The sequence below is a fragment of the Ruditapes philippinarum genome, unplaced genomic scaffold, assembly GCF_026571515.1.
Source record: "Ruditapes philippinarum isolate M1 unplaced genomic scaffold, ASM2657151v2 ctg1384_1_1_1_1, whole genome shotgun sequence".
Classification (NCBI taxonomy): Eukaryota; Metazoa; Mollusca; class Bivalvia; order Venerida; family Veneridae; genus Ruditapes; species Ruditapes philippinarum.
Window position 1 is genome coordinate 29,975 of NW_026852092.1, and position 20,483 is coordinate 50,457.

At 33.1% G+C, this 20,483-nt stretch overlaps 1 protein-coding gene across 3 annotated transcripts in view; it reads left to right on the plus strand.

Annotated features, from left to right (window-relative positions):
* LOC132749031 (zinc finger CCCH domain-containing protein 10-like) overlaps positions 1–20,483 on the plus strand; it is a 219,062-nt gene that overhangs the window by 25,566 nt on the left and 173,013 nt on the right. For 2 of the 3 annotated variants that reach the window (XM_060738727.1, XM_060738706.1), the window contains exons 1-2: positions 3,473–3,490; positions 15,978–16,104. The gene's annotated coding sequence lies outside the window, so the exon portion shown is untranslated. Of the gene's footprint in view, positions 1–3,472; positions 3,491–15,977; positions 16,105–20,483 lie in introns of those variants that run through there. The other variant, XM_060738713.1, reaches the window with a different exon arrangement.

Consider the following 20,483-nt stretch of genomic DNA (forward strand, 5'->3'; position numbering starts at 1 on the left):
TTATTAGTTCACTATGTCAGAATACCAAAGGCTATTTTAACCTTAGACGAGACCCATAGATATTGTCACTTTCATAAATTATATATGTATTGTAAAAATAGCTACAAAATATTGATTAAATACAATTTAAGGACTAGTAATGAAAGAATATAATTATGTTTAATAGCTTATGATTATTACTACTTTATTTCTATATGTCCCAGATGGATATTACATTATACATTTTCTTGGGTTGTTAAAATATTAATAAATAGTGTCCAGAAAGTGTGTGAGAATGAGTGAGTTAAGTAAGTACATTATTAAAGAGTATTGTTTATAGAGTCTATGTCCATTATCCTCAACAACATCTCTTTTCTTTAAGTGTATGAATTTATTTTTTGTCCAATAGAATTGCAGTATACCAAATGAATCGTAACACATTTTCTTTGGTAAATCAGCAAACAGTTAATCACTGTCTTGTAAATCAAGTGTTTATAAAAATAATTTAAAACACTAAGCTGGTTAAAGTTTATTAGTACATATTTACAAAATTAAATTGGTGGCAGGGCTGTCCCGCACTGGACCAATATAATTTTGTAAATACAATTACTAATAAACTTTAACCTATACTTAAAACCACTCTGGCCAATAGTGATGAAACTATACTTACATGACTGATCCTTGGGTGGTCCTATATATGAATTGCAATTTTGTTAATAGTGATAAATCTTTTGTTAATAACAAGTTTTTTTAATTTTCTATAATTAACTTGTTCATGTATTAAATTAATAGCTGTCAGTTATACCAAAATGATATAATATGAAAATTGATAAATACCTTATGTAACGCCCACAAAGTATTATTTTCAGTGTTGTTAATTTATTTTTTAATATAAAGCATAAAATTTGTTGTTAAGGAGAGAATAAATGAATAATATTTTCCTTTGATGTATTGTCTCAGCAGCTGTCATTTTAAAAAAGATTCAAATTAGCATAAAATAGAGATATTCATTCAGAATCAATAATTCATTCTATCTTTTTTCTGTAATTGCATTATGTTGTCTGTCAATTTGTCCATCAGCAGAAAGTATACACCATATTTTAATTGGTTCCAGGTAGTGCTACAGAAATGGTAGACATTTTGTTTAACAGGTATCTTGTTCGACATGATTTTCCTATTGAACTGTAAGAATTTTTCTGTCGTTTCATACCTTGTCCTGTAGAGAGTACATTATAAGTGAAATTGCTGATTTCCTGTGTAAAAATTATTTTTGAAAGGTTTCACATTGATCAGAATCTAAAATTATATCGTTAACAATGAATAATTTCTGACCTGATTTGCTTAAAATTCTCATTTCCCATCGATTTAACATTGACTGATGAATGCAAAACTGTCTCATGTTACTTCTTATTCATTTACCTTTAGATCATTTCTGCTTTCACCCATGCAAAATTTGTTAAGTTTCCTCATATCTTCAAGTCTTTTTCAGGTTCACTTATTGATTCCGATGCAATAATTAGCATAAAAGGTTTGTTTGAAATATTGATCTAATTGATCTATTGATCTAATTATTGTTTGAGATTGAAATAGTTAAATAACAATTATAAAATCCTGACAATTGTTGTGAACTAGACCCTAAGCTTTATAGAGGGTGTAGTGTTTGATAGAACATAACATTAGTTTGTTAGTAAATGCAGATTCTGAGAAATAATTATTGAACTCCTACAATGATGTTAAATGCAATCTTAAGGAAAAAACTAAAAAAAAATCCAGTACATGTTTTTAATAGAAATTAATTTGTAATTTCAAGTATTTTTTATAAGATTAAATAATAAACAGGCCCATTATGTACATAATTATATGCAGAGATTGAAAATTCCTCTCGTCCACTCATTTTGAGTTAGGAATAGAATTTGAGTTTTGAAGAAGGATGGGTAGAAAAATGAAATCTTTCATCAGATAGAACAAGTGGAAATTTAACAAACTATTTTATAAAATACTGGTAATATGATCATAGTCAATGTGAGTCCTTTTTGAAACTTATAAAACACATAGTTACTATCAAAATGCTGACAGGCGCTTTTGATTGATGTTTCTATTTAATTGTTTGCAACTGGGTGTGTCACCACGATAATCCACCGTGAAATATTGCTTCTAACATAGTTTAAGAATAATTTTAGAACATAAAAAGAACAACAAACAAAACTAGTGTCAATGTAAATGAAATGTTAAAATTTTCATCACAATCTAGGTTAAAGTATGTGAAGGCCAGCTGTCAATTAAAACAGTAAATTGTAGGAGTAGGAAATGCCCTAAATGCTGATTTCTGCCTCTAATATTGGCTATTTTAATAGGAAGATAATTTTATCTAATTGAATATTGACAGTTTTCATTGTGACTGCTATTTACTATGATTTCAAGGGTAAATAAATACTGACACAACTAGGTCTAGATTCACTTAGGTTACATTGTTGAGGTTCAGACAGTAATTGTGTTGAGCCACACTATTGTGGTCTCAAAAATAAATATTTTCTCAATTTTTATTGCTATGTAATAATTATTGAAATCACGTCCTGTGTTAAATATTGGCACAATTATGTTATTTGTTAGTGTCATAAAGGAGGTCGGTCATGTTTAAAATACAATGCATGTATAATATTGAATGACTGTCATGTGTAAAAATTCTAAGGAATATTCTGGAATTTCAGGATTTACTTCCTTTTATAAAGCACAAATTTCAAGATTTTTTCAAAAATTGTAACTGACAAAATTTTCACCCTGAAACCTTGCTGTCAATACTAAATGTCCATCTTTCAATTTTTACAAATTCGTCCTTCCTATTCATTAGGGAAATTTTAAAATAAGTACTGACTGAATCACATACCAAAGGTACAGAGCATGGTCAGATGGCACAGATGTGTAGATTCAGTAATGTCACTGCTAAGAACTGGCTTAGGTTTTATAAATATTGTCCCAGAAATTAACTTTGTCAAGAAAGATATAGATAGAGAGGAACATTTAGATTATTTTATGTTGGTAAGGTTAAAAGATGTAAAAAAAATTTCAAACATAATTTATCCTCAGTTGAAGACAGAAGAAAAATCAACCAAAAACAACATTAATGACCAATGGCAATAAAAATTGTTCATGTTCTCTGTTTAAAGAAGTCTGAAGAATATACAATTCCGTAAGAGGAAATGACAAATGAGTCAAGTTTGCGTTCAGGTATTTCTTGTCATTTTCAAGGTATTGATTAGCTAATATAAATTGATATTGTAAGATAAACATGGCTGGTTAATGCTTGGTGCTTAATGGACTATGTTCGCTCTTCATCCGTATGCCGTAACATACAGGTGCCTATTGTTGAGGAAATCAATAACGGATGCTGGGTATTATCTCAACCAGTGTACAAATGTCTAAAAGTGGAAATTGAGGAAATTGTCCTGATATAGAACACCATGGGGCTTTATAGGAGAAGGAAATCTAATGGAATCTAAGGCAGAAAATACAGGTGAGGTGTGCTGTTGTACTTACGAGGGTTGTCCCAATATTCTGTGACAAGATTCTTTAAAAGCTAAATAAAATAGGTACGAATTTGATATTTTAACATGTTATAAGCCCATATAATTGAAACATTTTCACAAATTTACATAGCAAACTATCAATAAACAACAAAACTATGCCATAAACACCATGGCAACTAACTGAATCGCGGCGCACGTCAAACGTCAAAGACGACGTTAAATCTATATCAGACGCCTTTCTCAAATAATCTCAATGGCTTTCAACGCAATAATGGTGCAGCTTTACCCATAAATCGTCAATTACAGACTTAAATCATGTGGTTCTTAATGTCTGTTGCATGTTTGGATGACATACATTAATTTTTGCTATACGCGAACTTCCGGTCTCCTTGCACCTGCTTTAGGCGACGAAGATCGGTCTTCCTATCCGTGTTTTCCTTATTTTCGCATTTTGTAGCGCAAAACTCTGGTTCCTTTCACGCCTTTAGTAAACAAATGCTCAGGATATGTTGCTAAACTGTTCTATTTGGTATATTTGTTAAAAATCGTAACATGTGTCATCTCGAAATAGTCATGAGACCTGAGTGACCTGTTCACTGCGCCGCAAATTCTTAAAACGTCGCCATTTTAACTTTCCTATTTTATATGAGATATTTTCATTTATTCGTATCTTTTTCGTTTCTTAATTTATTTAACTAACATTTTCTGAGATGATGTAAACATAGCAGCAGAGGAAGTCAACGTGACATGGTGCAGATACATCATCAGATATTTGAAATATACGTAATTAATTTTAGCCTATTTATAACAAAATGCAAATTATTTGACGTGCGCCGTCAACTCAACCCAATGTCTTTAATACTGAAAATTTCTAAGTAACTAAAGTGAATATTTTGTAAATGATTTGTTGTAATGTTAAATAATAAACTTAACGGTTATATGTGTGAATTATTTTCTATTAGCGTTAAAAATGAATCGTCTATAAAATTTGTCACGGACTTTTGGGACAACCCTCGTATATTTAGAGATTTTCATGGGACCTGTGGACTTTAAAAGTTTAAGGACCAAACTTTGTGTTAATTGGCTTTCTCATTCAATTGTTCATTATGCATTGGTAATGACCATGATGAAGTAAAAGTTACTGTTATTTTGTGGTAATTTTGGTTAGGTTTAAATGATAGAGGTGCATGGTTAAACAAGTGTCCAGCTTAACTATTTGAAGAAAACCCAAGATGCCACTTTGTGCTTTGTTTTAGGTAAAATTAGTCCGGCAAATCTGAGAAGACTTTGTAATATTCTTAAAGTTAGCTAGATGTTTTAAGGACATTTTGTAGAGATTCCATAAGCTATCTGAATCACTAGACTACAGCAGTCCTGTGAGGATTGGTGGTTTATCTTGCCCAATGAGACTGTTCTCTTAACTCTGTGATTGTTACTGCTCTTAACTCTGTGCTTGCTACTGCAGATAATGATAATGCCTGTGCCAGCACGTTAATATAGTTTCAGACTTGTCTACTTCATCCATGTACCAAATGGTCCAGTTAGCTCAAGAGGTAGAGCATTGCACTGAGAATTGTGCAACCTATAATCAATTCCTAGACAGTGCTGGTCACTTTCATTGTTTTTGTTAATGAAATTCTTTCTACAGTCATTTGCACTGTACCTCTGCTGACATATTGTACATTAGTTATCGGTTACTTGCAAAAGTGGAGGCACTAGTACTGGTAAAGTCCGCTTGACATTATGCCAACAAACAATGTCACTCCGTTAGCTGAACTGTGCTCTGGTGTATTCAAAGTGGTTTACTGCAGTGATCGTGAGGGTAGACTACCAACACAACAAATAGGTAGTATGACCCAGGCTCAGTTAAGCTGTTTGATATCTGAAACTGATATGAAAACAGTGGACAACAGTTCCAAATTAAAAACAAAAATACTCATGATGTACAAATGAAGAGTTTAAGGGTAAAATGTTTAAGACTAGACTGTCGCAGTTTTTTTTTTACTCTTCCTTGGTTTTGACCATAACCCTAAGTTTGCTGTCAGTAACAGATTCTACCTGTACAATCTTCTGTGTTGTTTCGAATTCAGCTTATTCAGTTCATATTTTGAGACTTCCTCCAACAATGGTGAATGGTTTTACCCAAATTGAAAGATGGAGAACCACATTTAGGATATTTATTTGGGTTTCAGAATAGGATTAGAATGAATGAACAGTGAAATTCAAGCAGGTAAAAGTTTGTTAAGGTATAACTTTTTCAATATCCATCATGATACATATGAACAAAAAATTAAATCTTCGATAATAGCAGCTATAAAAGTAAATACTTACGTCACAGAGAACACTGGGCCAGTCCAGTCTGCATCTACATTTGTATATTGATCATGCTGGTGAAAGGCTGCCTATATAGTAAGGTTTGTTTTGTAATATCAAAACTTTCTGACATCACAGTAACAAATGATAGTAGGACAGGACCATTTTACAAATTTAGCAGGGTAAATGTAAAAAATATGGAAAAGTATGGAGACTTTGATTGAAAAACAAGTAAGGTTTAACTGCAAATTAAAAGTCGCGTTTAACATTACCTAATTTGCTTAGCATGGGTGAAGAATAAATGCTTTTGAGCAAGATTGACAATGAATGTATTTCAGTAGGAAACAAAATCATAGTTCAAGTATTGACCATTATCAGAGATTATCAACATAGCTTGCATGCAGACCATTGATTTTTGCTGTGGTTAACTAATTTATCAACATAGCTTGACCATTGATTTTTGCTGTGGTTAACTAATTTATCAACATAACTTGACCATTGATTTTACTGTGGTCAACTAATTTATCAACATAACTTGACCATTGATTTAACTGTGGTTCACTAATTTATCAACATAACTTGACCATTGATTTAACTGTGGTTCACTAATTTATCAACATAACTTGACCATTGATTTTGCTGTGGTCAACTAATTTATCAACATAACTTGACCATTGATTTAACTGTGGTTCACTAATTTATCAACATAACTTGACCATTGATTTTGCTGTGGTCAACTAATTTATCAACATAACTTGACTATTGATTTTGCTGTGGTTAACTAATTTATCAACATAGCTTGACCATTGATTTTTCTGTGGTCAACTAATTTATCAACATAACTTGACCATTGATTTTTGCTGTGGTTAACTAATTTATCAACATAGCTTGACCATTGATTTTGCTGTGGTCAACTAATTTATCAACATAACTTGACTATTGATTTTGCTGTGGTTCACTAATTTATCAACATAACTTGACTATTGATTTTGCTGTGGTTCACTAATTTATCAACATAACTTGACCATTGATTTCACTGTGGTTCACTAATTTATCAACATAACTTGACCATTGATTTTGCTGTGGTTAACCTTGGTCCAAAAAGGCATCATTCTAAAACTTACAATACAAATGTCTGTAACAAACTTTAAATCTTTAATTTTTTCCAAGAATAAATCACAGTTAAAAAAGCTTAAAGGTTTTTCCCCGCCGAGGGTTGTCATTAGGTTGTTCCAGAAATTTAGTGGTGTCAGTGTGATTTAAAATCAACAAAATAAATAAACTTTCTGTTTAAACATGTACTGCTCCAAGGCTTCAAAAATGGTAAAACATTGTATTGTATGTGAATTAAAACATTAGATTAAACACTAATTAAGTTAAGAATGAAATCATAACTTAATGACAAAAATTAATTCGCAATCTGGCTATGTCATAATTATGTAAGATTAATGCATAATAACTTAATATCAGTAAACATTTGGGCGGGGGTACAAATTTAAAATTGTAGGGATCAACTAATATTAAAATGTGCTAAGCTTAGTTTTGAAAGTGTTTAAATTTTTAAGTTTTGGGGAGGCCATTAACTGGGATTTTTACATTTTTGTATTTCAAAAAATAAGGGTATAATTAACAAAAATTAAGCTTTAATTTAAACTAAAAATTAAAGCATTTTAAACTATAAAAAGTTAATTTAAACTATAATTAAGTATTAATTAACTATAATTAATCATGCCAACTTATCAGATCAAGCCAAACATTTCATCTTTGATAGATTATTTAATGATAAAGTAAAACACAGTTGCAGTATCACTTTGTTACTGGCATAATGGAGTCTCATATTTAATTTAGGTTTCGTTTCACAGCAATTATCATAAATGTATGTTGTCGTCATTATAAGGTTTTAAACAAAACATTAACCTGCATGGAACGCACAGCTAATTCATTTACGTAAAAAGCTTTCATTATTTTCATATTATTAATGTTTTATGTAGATAAGAATGCATACTGTTTTGTGACAATTCTCTGAATAAATGGAACATTAACAGGATTGCTAATTAATGGAATAACAGAAAGAGAAAATAATTGATAAATAATTTGCTAATGCTTTACAACATCAAAACAATATTTATAGTTCATGATGATATTTGTGTTGATTCTTTTTCTTTCCACTTTAAGCTTGACTATTAAAGAATAGGGAGGGCAATTGTAGTGGCTCGGGGATGGATGACAGTGCCCTTGTCACACTTTGTTTAAGTTTTTGCATGCAATGGTTAAGTTTTTGCATGCAATGATTATGTTTTTACATGCAAGTTTGCATCTCGAAAACTATTGAAAACGCCACACTCGTATTTGTGAGCATTATAGGTCACTATTCAAGGCCCAAAACTCTTAACACAGATATTGTCAAATTATAGCCTTTTTTGAACTAAGAAAATCTATGTTTCCTGGCTGTAGTTTAAGTCAAGCACTGAGTATAGTGGAGCACACTGTCCTACAGACAGCTCTTGTTTGTGCTGCACTGGAGAAATAATAAGATTACAATGGCATGTAATTAATAAGGATTGTCTTAATGAAATCAGTATCTAACATCTGTGATATGAAATTAATCAGTGTTAAAATGATGCTTTAAATACTATTGAAATACCATAAAATATAAGTAAATCTTTGAAGCTCAGGCTATCTGTTTTAACATGCTTTATAGGTAATGTTCTAAAGTATGATTTAGAGGACATTTGTGTTGGTGGGTGATCTTGCATACAGTAACATTACCTGATTTTACAAATCCATGCCAGGGGAATCTTAATATTTAATCCAAGATACTTTTAAATTCAATAAAGGTTTTCAGACAATTACAAAAGGTTTAAAAGAGATTAGTTTCATTTTTTAGACAGTGAAAACTTAGTTATAAATTCTGACCTCTAGAATTGGAAATCAAGATATTTAACAATACACTGTTCTCAAAAAAGAAATTCCCCCAAAAAAAAAAATTATGAAAACTTGTACTGAAAGGGGCCCAATTTGTCAAAAGACAAAATTTTAAAAGTAAAGGTTTAATAATTTTGATGAAATAAAAAATTTGAAGGCCCTTTTTAAGATGGTTTTCAGTTATTTAAAAATTTGATTGGGATAAAAATTTTTAAATTTTGGATTGTTTCTGTAAAAGAAAATTTACTGACAAATGTGTCCTAAAGGTTTTTTATAACCAACATAATCACAAATAAAACCTTAAAGGGACTCCACTGAGGTTTTTAACATGATGGTACTGGAAATAATTTTTCGAAATTTAATATGTTTTTTTTTTATGTAGGGTCTAGAGTAATACCCCGGTCACATATTCACGGAAAACGCCTACGGAAGAGCCACGGATTAATTCGGGCAATCCTCCGTAGTTACCCCGTACTGGTCAGTAGCTCTCCGTATTGTAACCGTGATCAATCTAGTAGTCCTTGTATATCCGTAGTGATCCTTGACAATTTTTGAACATGCACAAAAATTTGCTACGGAAAAATCAACCGTAGCGTATCCCTATTAGTCTGTATTAAACCGTACTGATACGTACTGGTCCGTACGAAATCCGTTCTAGTCCGTACTGATTCGTAGGCCCACAACTTTTCCACGGTTTGGGTACGGAGAACTACGTATTTGTACGGTTATCCTAAGTATAAGCTACAGTTTTAATACGGATTAAACGGCATTATCAACGGAAAGCCAAGTCATAATACTAACGGAGAGACCAGGATTAGCACGGTCCCTGGTTCACGGTTTAATTGCGTTGCATTCACGAAACGGTACGGAATGGTACAACGGTCCACCATCTGTTTAGTACGGATAAATTAAGTATCATGTTACTTTTTCCTGCTTGTTAAAACGCAAATATTTGTGTGAACATGTCAATAAATGATTTGGCTCAGAATACGGAGGCAGTGGTCCGAAGCTACTTGATGACATGCACTAGAGGTAAAAAAAATAACCTGTTAATATCGTACAACAATGCATAAGTAATTTAATAACATTTAATGTTACATATTTTAGCAAAACATTGAATTGTGAAAATTGGAGTAAATATGCTAATGAAACGAAATGTCTCATAAAGTTCTCGGACTGCTGGCCCTTTGAGTGATACTAAGATGCAATTAACAAGCCATTTTACATATTCGTTTAAAACATAAATATTCACGACAACTAATGTAATATGTAACTGAACAGCACGTTTTAGAAAGTAAAAGAGAAAGTCAGTATTGATAATCAACATTTTTCATTAATGAGTTACTAGCCCCATATCTAATCAGGTAAGAGAAGACAGATTTGATGGTTGACTAGAGATGGGCTTTTACGAAGACCCCTTCATGTTGAGTATGAGGCTCTCATGGCCGAACTTGTTGAGGATTCCGGCGTCCTTCAAGAAATTCACCATAATGGACCTGATATGTCTCGGGGTCAAACGCGATGAGGCCGAATCCTTCCGCCAAAAATCATTGAACTCGCAATTTTTTCTAGGTGTTCTTTCTTGTGATACATGAGCATGCAAGAGGTTGTGATCGGGATATAATTAGGTCCGTATAGATCCGTGCAATCCGTTCTTCTCCGTATCAATTCGTTCTGCCCCGTATCAGACCGACTTATTCGTACTAACCCGTGCTTATACTGTAGAGACCCCGTAGTGTATCCGTAGTGCGTCCGTCCTGATTCGTGTCGCTCTGTATCAAACCGTGTCGGATTTATAACATTCGGTGTCTCTCCAGGGGCTTTTGGTGGTAAATCCGTCAAACTCCGTACTCATACCGTTGTGTGTCCGTCCTGGGACAGTAGCGGACTACGGAATTTCACATTTCCGTAGTAATCCGTGAACAATTAGACCGTAGCTCTTCCGTGGCATTATCCGTGAATATGTGATCAGGGCATAATAACTTGTGTGTAAAATTTCATATGAGCCGCATCATGACAAAACCAACACAGTGGGTTTGCGACCAGCATGGATCCAGACCAGCCTGCACATCCATGCAGTCTGATCAGGATCCATGCTGTTCGCTATCAGTTTCTCTACTTGTTATAGGGTTTGTAAGCGAACAGCATGGATCCTGATCAGACTGTGCGGATGCGCAGGCTGGTCTGGATCCATGCTGGTCGCAAACCCATTATGTTGGTTTTGTCATGACGCGGCTCAATTATCATTATTTTGCTCACTCAGCTTTTCCAGAATAATATTCTAATTGTGAAAAATGACGTATAATTAAAAAGCATTGCAACAGTTTTCACTTAAATCAACTCAATTATCTTATTGTTTTCAGGGTTGTAAAAGTATCTTATTCTATCATAAAAATAAAACAAAAAAAACTATTTAGTTCTGTTTTAAATACATTTGAAATGTTCAAGTTTCAGGAAAACTATAAAAAAGATTTTTAGATTGATCAGTATTGTTTCTTTTTCATTAATATTTTCTTTTATTCATGGGAAACAAATAGCAAAGGTCATTATAGTTTTTGTTTTTTTCAAATCTTGTTTTTGCCAGCTTTATTAGCAGAAAGGTTAAATAATTATGAGGGAAATATGGAAAATCTGGTGAGCAATTAATTTAAGACATTTCTGCTAAATATCTTGTGACCCATTGACCAACATCTTTATAGCCATATCAGCAAAAAAACTTTTTTCCCTTGGTCCAAAAAAATGTAATTTTTTGCTTTTTACATGGCAAATGTCAAAAGCCTTTTTTTTGCTAAATATTTGTGGGGTCCATTGGCCTAAAATCAAAAAGCTGGGGTTTTAGGGGGAAAATCCCGGTGGGGCCCTTTTTGGTAACATCCTAGTATTTCTGCTAAAATGGGAATAATTTTAGTGAACCCAAATTTTTTAAAAGCCCTAGCTGTTTCTTTATCTTTGGGGAGCCATTGACTTTTTCTCCTAAAATATTCTGCTATATATTGGAAAAACCCCCTTGGCAATCTGCTAAATGAGATTTGATATCAGTTTTCCAATACTTCCCATACTGTATGTTAAGTTTGGGAATGTTTTTTTTACTGTAAAAAGCCCAACACCTTTAGGCTAAATTTTTGACAGTTAAAAATGTTTACAGTTTCAATTTTACCAGGAAGGGTTGTAACCAGCTTATGATTTAAACCTGTTTTGGGAAAAATTGTTTGGAAATTTCTTGACATTTTCAGGGCAGCTTAAATCAAATACAAAAACATTTTTCACCTCTGAACCCCTAGGTTGAAACTAACAAAAACCTGGGATAAATTATCAGGATGTGTTAGTTCATTGTATTTTTTATGGGAGCTAACAAAAAAACCTGCCCATGAATGTTCCCAACGAGCCTAGTCTATATTATAAATCTTTAAATGATACATGAAAATATTTGGGCTGGGGGTCTTATATTTTTATTGTCTGTGAGAGTTTCGATTTTTGATCTTTACGGGAAATTTTTAGAGTACAATTGGAAACAAAATTAAACCTATAAAAACTTTCCCCATTGTTTTACCAGTAATCAATTTAAAACATTGAGGCTTATTTGCATAGTTTTAAGCTTTAAATGTTTCAAAAGTTATTTTAGGTTCGTCACTTTAATTATCTATTATGTTTTTCTTATGGAAAACACCTCCCGATACTATTTGATGCTCCTCCTGGACAAATGCCCACCCAGTAGACACACCTTACACCCTGGACAAATGCCCACCCAGTAGACACACCTTACACCCTGGACAAATGCCCACCCAGTAGACACACCTTACACCCTGGACAAATGCCCACCCAGTAGACACACCTTACACCCTGGACAAATGCCCACCCAGTAGACACACCCCACACCCAGGACAAATGTCCACCCAGTAGACATTAACCTTACACCCAGTAGACACACCTTACACCCAGTAGACACACCCTTACACCCAGTAGACACACCTTTCACCCAGTAGACACACCTTACAACCAGTAGACACACCTTACACCCTGGATAAATACCCACCCAGTAGACACACCTTATACCCAGTAGACACACCTTACACCCAGAAGACACACCTTACACCCAGTAGACACTCCTTACACCTAGAAGACACACCTTATATCCAGTAGACACACCTTACACCCTGGACAAATGCCCACCCAATAGACATACCTTACACTCAGAAGACACACCTTACACCCAGCCAGTTGTCAGACTTGTGAATATATCATTTGTAGTTCTTTGAACTGCAAAGATGGCCTTGTTTCTTCATTACAAGTTCAAATTACAAGAAAATATATTTGTAAAGTCCTCATCATTTGTTGATGAATGACCAAGGGCATCACAATATCATTTTATATATGATATTGCATTGTATACAAGTACAAGTAATAGCAATAGACATTTATTTGATATACAATGATCATGTGTATAAAAAAAAGAATTGCCCTATTTTGATTATAAAGCACCGTAAATAGAATTTCATTGCTTATAGGCAGATTTAGAATTTATATATTAATTAACTTGAGGCATCCTGAAAACTGAAAAATTATTTTTTGATAAGTTTCCATTCTTTCTTGAAATCTATTAATGTGCTTCTTTCTAAAGTTTTTTTTTTCTTTTTTAGATTGTAATTAGAAATTGTAAAATTTTTAAATGCAAATCTAGGAAATGCCAAAGTTCTGTTATGATATACTTTAAATTTTGTTTTTATTAATAACAATGTACTTGTATTATATAAAGTGTTTTTGATACTCCAAATAGTTTGTGTTCATTCTACATTTTTCTTCCACATAGTACATTAGTTCCATTTAGCAGTTATGGATGTAGGACTCATAGAACTGTTGATACAAATTTTATTTCAACATTTTAACCCATGTGCAATATAACGAATAATGATGGAATTCAAGTTATGCTGGAAAAAGGCATGTTAGAAGAAAAATTGTCTGCAACTTTTGATGGAAAGGGTTTGGCTTTAATTTGAAAATTTAAAATTAGAAGGGAAAAAATCTTCTGGCCATCAAGTATCAAAGAGGAAAGAAAATATCTTCAGACAGTTTTTCCATTAATGTTTATCAGTTAGAGCTGGGTGTATAAAATGGTGACAGAAAAATAATTGTATTAACAAGATAAATTGGCAGAAATAGCTGATAGATTGTTTCTTGAGACATTCAGTTGTGATAATGAAATTGATTTATCAGACAATTTCCCCTGTATCAGCTGCCTAGTCTAAAACACTGCCATCAGATGCTTATCTAATTGGGTGTATTTGTTTAATTTACAGGGTTTTCCTTTCATTAAAAAGTGTCTTTTCTAGAGTGGTCTTGTTTATTGGGACAGTGCTTTTCAACAAAAATGTTCTTTTTACATGAGAAAAAGAGGAAGTAATATTACATTTGAAAAAATAAATAAAAAGATATAGGGTTTTCTAAATTATGTGCTTTAAAATTTTCAGGGATTCATAAAATCTAATAATTCGAAAGATTTTAAAATATCACCACTAACAGACATAAAATAAGCATGAATTCTGTTGAAATGGGTGCTGGGGGTTGTAGACTAACAAACACTGAGGCTTAAATTAAACTGCAACACTTTCATTTTTAGCTCGACTTTTCTATGAAAAGGGGAGCTATCCTACTCGCCCCGGCGTCGGCGTCGGCATCGGCGTCGGCGTCACACCTTGGTTAAGTTTTTCGTACCACCCCACTTTATTTCAGAAGTATTACAAGTATGGCTTTGAAACTTACCATACTTGTTCACCATCATAACCTCCATCTACAGACAAGAGTACATAACTCTGTCAAGGTTTTTGACAGAATTATGGCCCTTTTTTGAACTTAGAAAGTGTATTGAGCTTGGTTAAGTTTTTTGTACCACCTCACTTTATTTCAAAACCATTGGAGGTATTGCTTTGAAAACTGACCATACTTGTTTACCATCACGACCTTCATCAACAGACAAGAGGACATAACTCTGTCAAGGTTTTTGACAGAAATTATGCCCCTTTTTGACTTAGAAAATACATTGAATATGGGTAAAATCCACTTATTGCCTTAACCCTTTGAGATATTGCTTTGAAACTTTTAATGCTATTTCACATCATTACCCCCATCTGTACGCAAGAGAAGGTAACTCTGTCAAGGATTTGTTTTAAAAATTAAGGCCTTTTATCGACTTAGAATCTTGGTTAAGTTTTTAGTACCAGTCCACTTTTTGACTGAACTGTTTGAGATATTAATTTGAAAGTTGGAATACTTGTTTACAATCATGATTCCCAAACATGTCCAGGAGAAGGTCATTCTGTCAAAGATTTTATTTGAATTATGGCCCTTAACTGTCAATGTTTTGTATTATAGGCAAGCACTAAAAAACTTAAAAAATCTAAAAAAAATCATTCCTATCCACTTGTTCACTTTACCATAAATTATGTCATAATAAAATAATTCTTCACTAAATATCTTAATGCTCATGGCCATTGTTCACTTTAAAAATACAGAGATTCTTGTATTGCCTTTTACTGCAAAAACTTTTTTTATTGGCAAGCAATAAAAAAGTCGAGCGCGCTGTCTTACGGACAGCTCTTGTTTGAATATAAATTGTCATCAATAAAATATAATTTACCATTATGCTCAAAGATGGCTTATTTGTAAAGAGAACTGGAAAATGGCAGCACTAATTAAAAGTAACAGTGACATTATAATTATGTCTTTCATCTTGTATTAATCATACTATTACAAATAAGTGTCAACATGCCTCATCTTTGATCACTATAAATACTTCCTCTGACAATGATTACATTGTCAGGAATTTTTTTTTTAATAATTTGACTCAGTGTTCTTATTGAAAAGTTTTGTGCCATTTTGCATGTTTTAGATAGTTAAATATGAGGTGAGATCACAAGGGGTGGCAATTCTGTTAACGTTTTTTGGGTTAATAAGAATTTGAAATGGTAATAAGAATATGTGATATAGAAATTAGCTTGTCAGTGGCTTTGATTTAAAATAAATTTTGTTTAGAATGAACAGTTTAATGACTATCTCTTTTAATAAAAAATTATCAACTAGAAATTTATCCAGATATTTTAGATATTTGTGGAATATACCTGTAATTTGTACTGATACTACTACAGCTGGTATTTTATATAATAAATCTTATAACAAACTGTGTTGTATCATAAAGCTTATTTTGTGTTTCATTAAAATGATCCTTTTCCTTATCTTTTCCAGGTGTTTGTAAGAGGACCTACAACAAATAGATCACCTGTTCTAGAGTTGATGTTGTTTACTGCTGGGATGGCAGCTTGTTAGAGATACAGATTTATGACTCCTGCATGCACTTGCATTTATATAGCAGGTTTGTATAGGATTCTATTCTAGATTCAATCTTTCCGCTGATATATTATCTACTAATGATGTACACTTACAATAAGGATAACCTACGCAAACACTTTTTAGCTCGACTATTCGATAAGAATAAGTAGAGCTATTGTAGTCACCCGAGCATCGGCGTCCGCGTCGGCGTCTGCGTCGTCGTAACCACTTATGTTAAAGTTTTTGTAATGGTTCAAATATTTTCAAAGTCCATTGACATATGGCTTTGAAACTTTGCACACTTGTTCACCATCATGACCCCAACCTGTAGACAGGAGGAGGTAACTCTATCAAGCATTTGACAGAATTATGCCCCTTTTTCAACTTAGAATTTATGTTAAAGTTTTTGTAATACCTCAAATATTTTCAAAGTCCATTGACATATGGCTTTGAAACTTTGCACACTTGTTCACCATCATGACCCCCACCTGTAGACAGGAGGAGGTAACTGTATCAAGCATTTTGACAGAATTATGCCCCTTTTTCGACTTAGAATTTACGTTAAAGTTTTTGTAATAGTTCAAATATTTTCAAAGTCCATTGACATATGGCTTTGAAACTTTGCACACTTGTTCACCATCATGACACCAACCTGTAGACAGGAGGAGGTAACTCTATCAAGCATTTTGACAGAATTATGCCCCTTTTTCGACTTAGAATTTACGTTAAAGTTTTTTGTAATACCTCAAATATTTTCAAAGTCCATTGACATATGGCTTTGAAACTTTGCATACTTGTTCACCATCATGACACCAACCTGTAAACAGGAGTAGGTAACTCTATCAAGCATTATTTTTTACTATCAAGACAAGAATAGTCGAGCATTGCTGTCCTACCGACAGCTCTTGTTTCCAGTAGGGTCCTTACCTCAGCAGAGTCCAGAGACATCCATGAATATAAGGGAATCAGGCAACCAGTCCCTAGCTCTTTTTGAATAGATCCCATGGTTCTTTTACATGCCCAGTGTATAGCGCTGATATATGCCAGGATAATGCCTGGTTTTCTTACCAGTATACCTCTAGGTAGGTGTAGGGAAACACTGAAAGTTTTTCTGAAAAAGATGTGGCTTTGAAACTTAGTCTATTACCCCCATAGGTGCACAGTGTCCAATGTCAGAGCTTGACAATTGCTAAAAAATTAAAATTACACACATATTCAGCAGGTTAAGAATTTATGAAAAAAAATCAAGAAAATGTTGTAAATGTTATGATGAGTTAAAAAAAAGAGCATTTTTGTAAGGCGACTCAAAAATTTCCAAACTCTTTATATTTGGTTCTTTATAACCCTATAATTAAGCAACAGAGGTCTATTCCAGAACATACAAGAAATATTGTCTTTTATGTTTATACTAAGTGTTTTCTTCTCTCTTGACTGAAATACTATATTATTATACAATCAGAACTTGATTGAAAAATTTCAAGCCCACATTCAGTGCCATTAAACCTTCAATGGCAAAAAAAATAGAGTTCATTACATGAAAAGGGCCTTACATGTACCAGTATTTCAAATTTTCAAAGATCTTGTCTTTCGTGTTAAGAAAATTGTCTTCTGGTAATTCTTTACTTCTTCATTTCAGTTTGTATGCCCCCAAAGCATTAGAAATGTTGTTTGTGGGAGGAGGGGTGGGACCTTTGTTACATAAACTATATGTATCTCATTTTATATTCATTTGATAGTTATGTACATGTTTTATATGTTAAGGGCAAGGTGTGAGTTGATGGGTGAAGGTCAAGGTCACCTGAGGTCAAAACTACTTTAAGATATGACAGAGTGGTCAGGTTACAAAGCAACATTTTATCACCAATATTCTTTAAAAAATCTAATCCCTACTCCCTTGGTACATACATTGTACAACTAAAAATAAGTAGAGCAAACTATTACCTGATGCATTTAAAATTTGTTCCTAATTGCTAATTTTTCCAATGATCCAATATAAGAGTCACTTATTAATGATGTGGGAATCCGATATGCCCGGTCACGTAGAATACTTTAATGTGAGTAAAAGCTATAATAAAGTAAGTTATCCTTCAAGGTTGGTGATTTTAGATATTTTAAGATGTTATGATGGTTAAATAAACAGTACACAGACCAATTTAGTGGTCATTTTGCATTCATAGTGTTTATGCTACTGAAAAAAAATTCCAATGAAATGGAACTCATTATTTGTTTATTCTTCCTTATAATTGCAAAGAATTCAAATGACATTATAACCTTGCATTGCTGATACAAGTTTAGTAGTGCAATTTACTTTTAAGATAGAGACGTGGCCAATGTAGATGATTCTAACTAGTTTGTCTAAATTTTTTTTTCTGTAAACAAGTAACAAAAACAATCGAAAATGTAAATAAAATTTGTTAATAAAAAGTATCCAAATTGTAAATATAGCAAAATAACTTCTGTCAGGAGAATTAGAATTGTATATAAGCTTGACAAGTAAAAAATCAAATCAATGCATGTCTCGGCTTTTTTGTTACAAAGTTAGAACATTATTTGTACTTAAGAGTCAAGGGGGCACTTATTGAGTAATTTGGTTATTTAGACATACATGTATTATCTCTACAATTTTATCAAACTAAAATCTGCCCTTCCATGAGCACTGTGCATAATCTGTGACAGATAAGGTCTTATTCACATCTCATTTGTTCTTGTGAAAATATCATAAAAAATAAGATATGATTAATGGACATTCTTTCAAACAAAACATATTGATTAGACTCTAATTAACCGTCCCTGAGGTCTATAAAAATAGACTTGTTGTCAACAATAGCTTTGGCAGTCATGCAATCTGTCATACAATATAGCTTGTGTTAAATGTCCTCACTGGCATGGTAATCATTGCAATAAATGCAATATCTAAAAGCAGCCAGATTATTCCTATTACAGGAAGATTTTTTCCCCTGTCTTAGACATTGGTTTGCATCAGTATGTTGTACTTTAAATGGCGTGTAAAATTTAATTAATTTACTTGTCAAATGTCCGGATAACTTAAATGAAGCAGAATATAAACATAAAAATCTGTATAGAAGTATTACTATTGCAAAATCTGCATGAATCTTGATATTGGCAAATTTTATGCCTTGGCAGTGTCCATAAGTACTTTGTCCCTTTCCTTTGAGTTTGAATCATTATTGGAAACTATCATGTGAGGAAGCTAGGATTAGATTGGTTGTTTTACTATTCAGGATGTAGTTAACCAGAAAAACATCACCATATTACCACTATTTACAGGGTTACCAGGACAGGTTATAAAATATTCAAATTTTCAGGTAACCTATGGAATAAAAACAAATATGCTGAAATGTACCTGAACAAAAGATCATAATCTGGGTCATAACTTCAATTAAAGCCTTTGTCAGCCATTGTTTAGAGTATTCAATTTCCTGTGGTAAAATTTTTATTAATCTTGAAAAAGAGCTGTCAAGTTTTCAACTGAGTAAACAAATCCTTTACATATCTAATAATTATTCCATGCCAGAGAGACTGAATTTGATAATAGGATAACTTAGTACAAGCCTTCCCAAGTGCACTTTATTGTGTCGCCTCTACGGAGTAGTGGCGACATATAGGGATCACTTCTCCGTCGTCTGTCTGTCCGTCTGTCCGTCTGTCTGTCTGTCTGTCCGTCTGTCCGTCCGTCCGTCACAAAACTTGTCCGGACTACCCCTCATAAACTACTGGTGCAATTTCATCCAAACTTTACAGGAATGATCAGTATCAAGTCTAGTTGTGCATATTGTCAGCATTTTCCGGTTCAATGATTTTTGTCAGAGTTATGGCCCTTTAATAATTTTTAATTTTAAAGTTTGTCCGGACTTCTTCTCTTATACTACTAATGCAATTTCAATGAAACTTTACAGGATTGATCTGTAGCTCAAGTCCTTGCGCATATTGCAAGGGTTTTTTGGTTGAATGATTTTTGGCCGAGTTATGGCCCTTTGATAAAAAGGTGTTTTTTTCTGTGTGTTGCCAGATACACAATAGCTTGTCCGGACTACTCCTCATAAACTACTGGTGCAATTTCATCCAAACTTTACAGGAATGATCAGTACCAAGTCTAGTTGTGCATATTGTCAGCATTTTCCGGTTCAATGATTTTTGTCAGAGTTATGGCCCTTTAATAATTTTTATTTTTAAAGTTTGTCCGGACTAGTTCTCTTATACCACTTATGCAATTTCAGTGAAACTTTACAGGTTTGATCTGTAGCTCAAGTCCTTGCGCATATTGCACGGGTTTCCCGGTTGAATGATTTTTGGCTGAGTTATGGCCCTTTGATAAAAAGGTGTTTTTTTCTATGTGTTGCCAGATACGCAAAAGCTTGTCCGGACTACTCCTCATAAGCTACTGGTGCAATTTTATCCAAA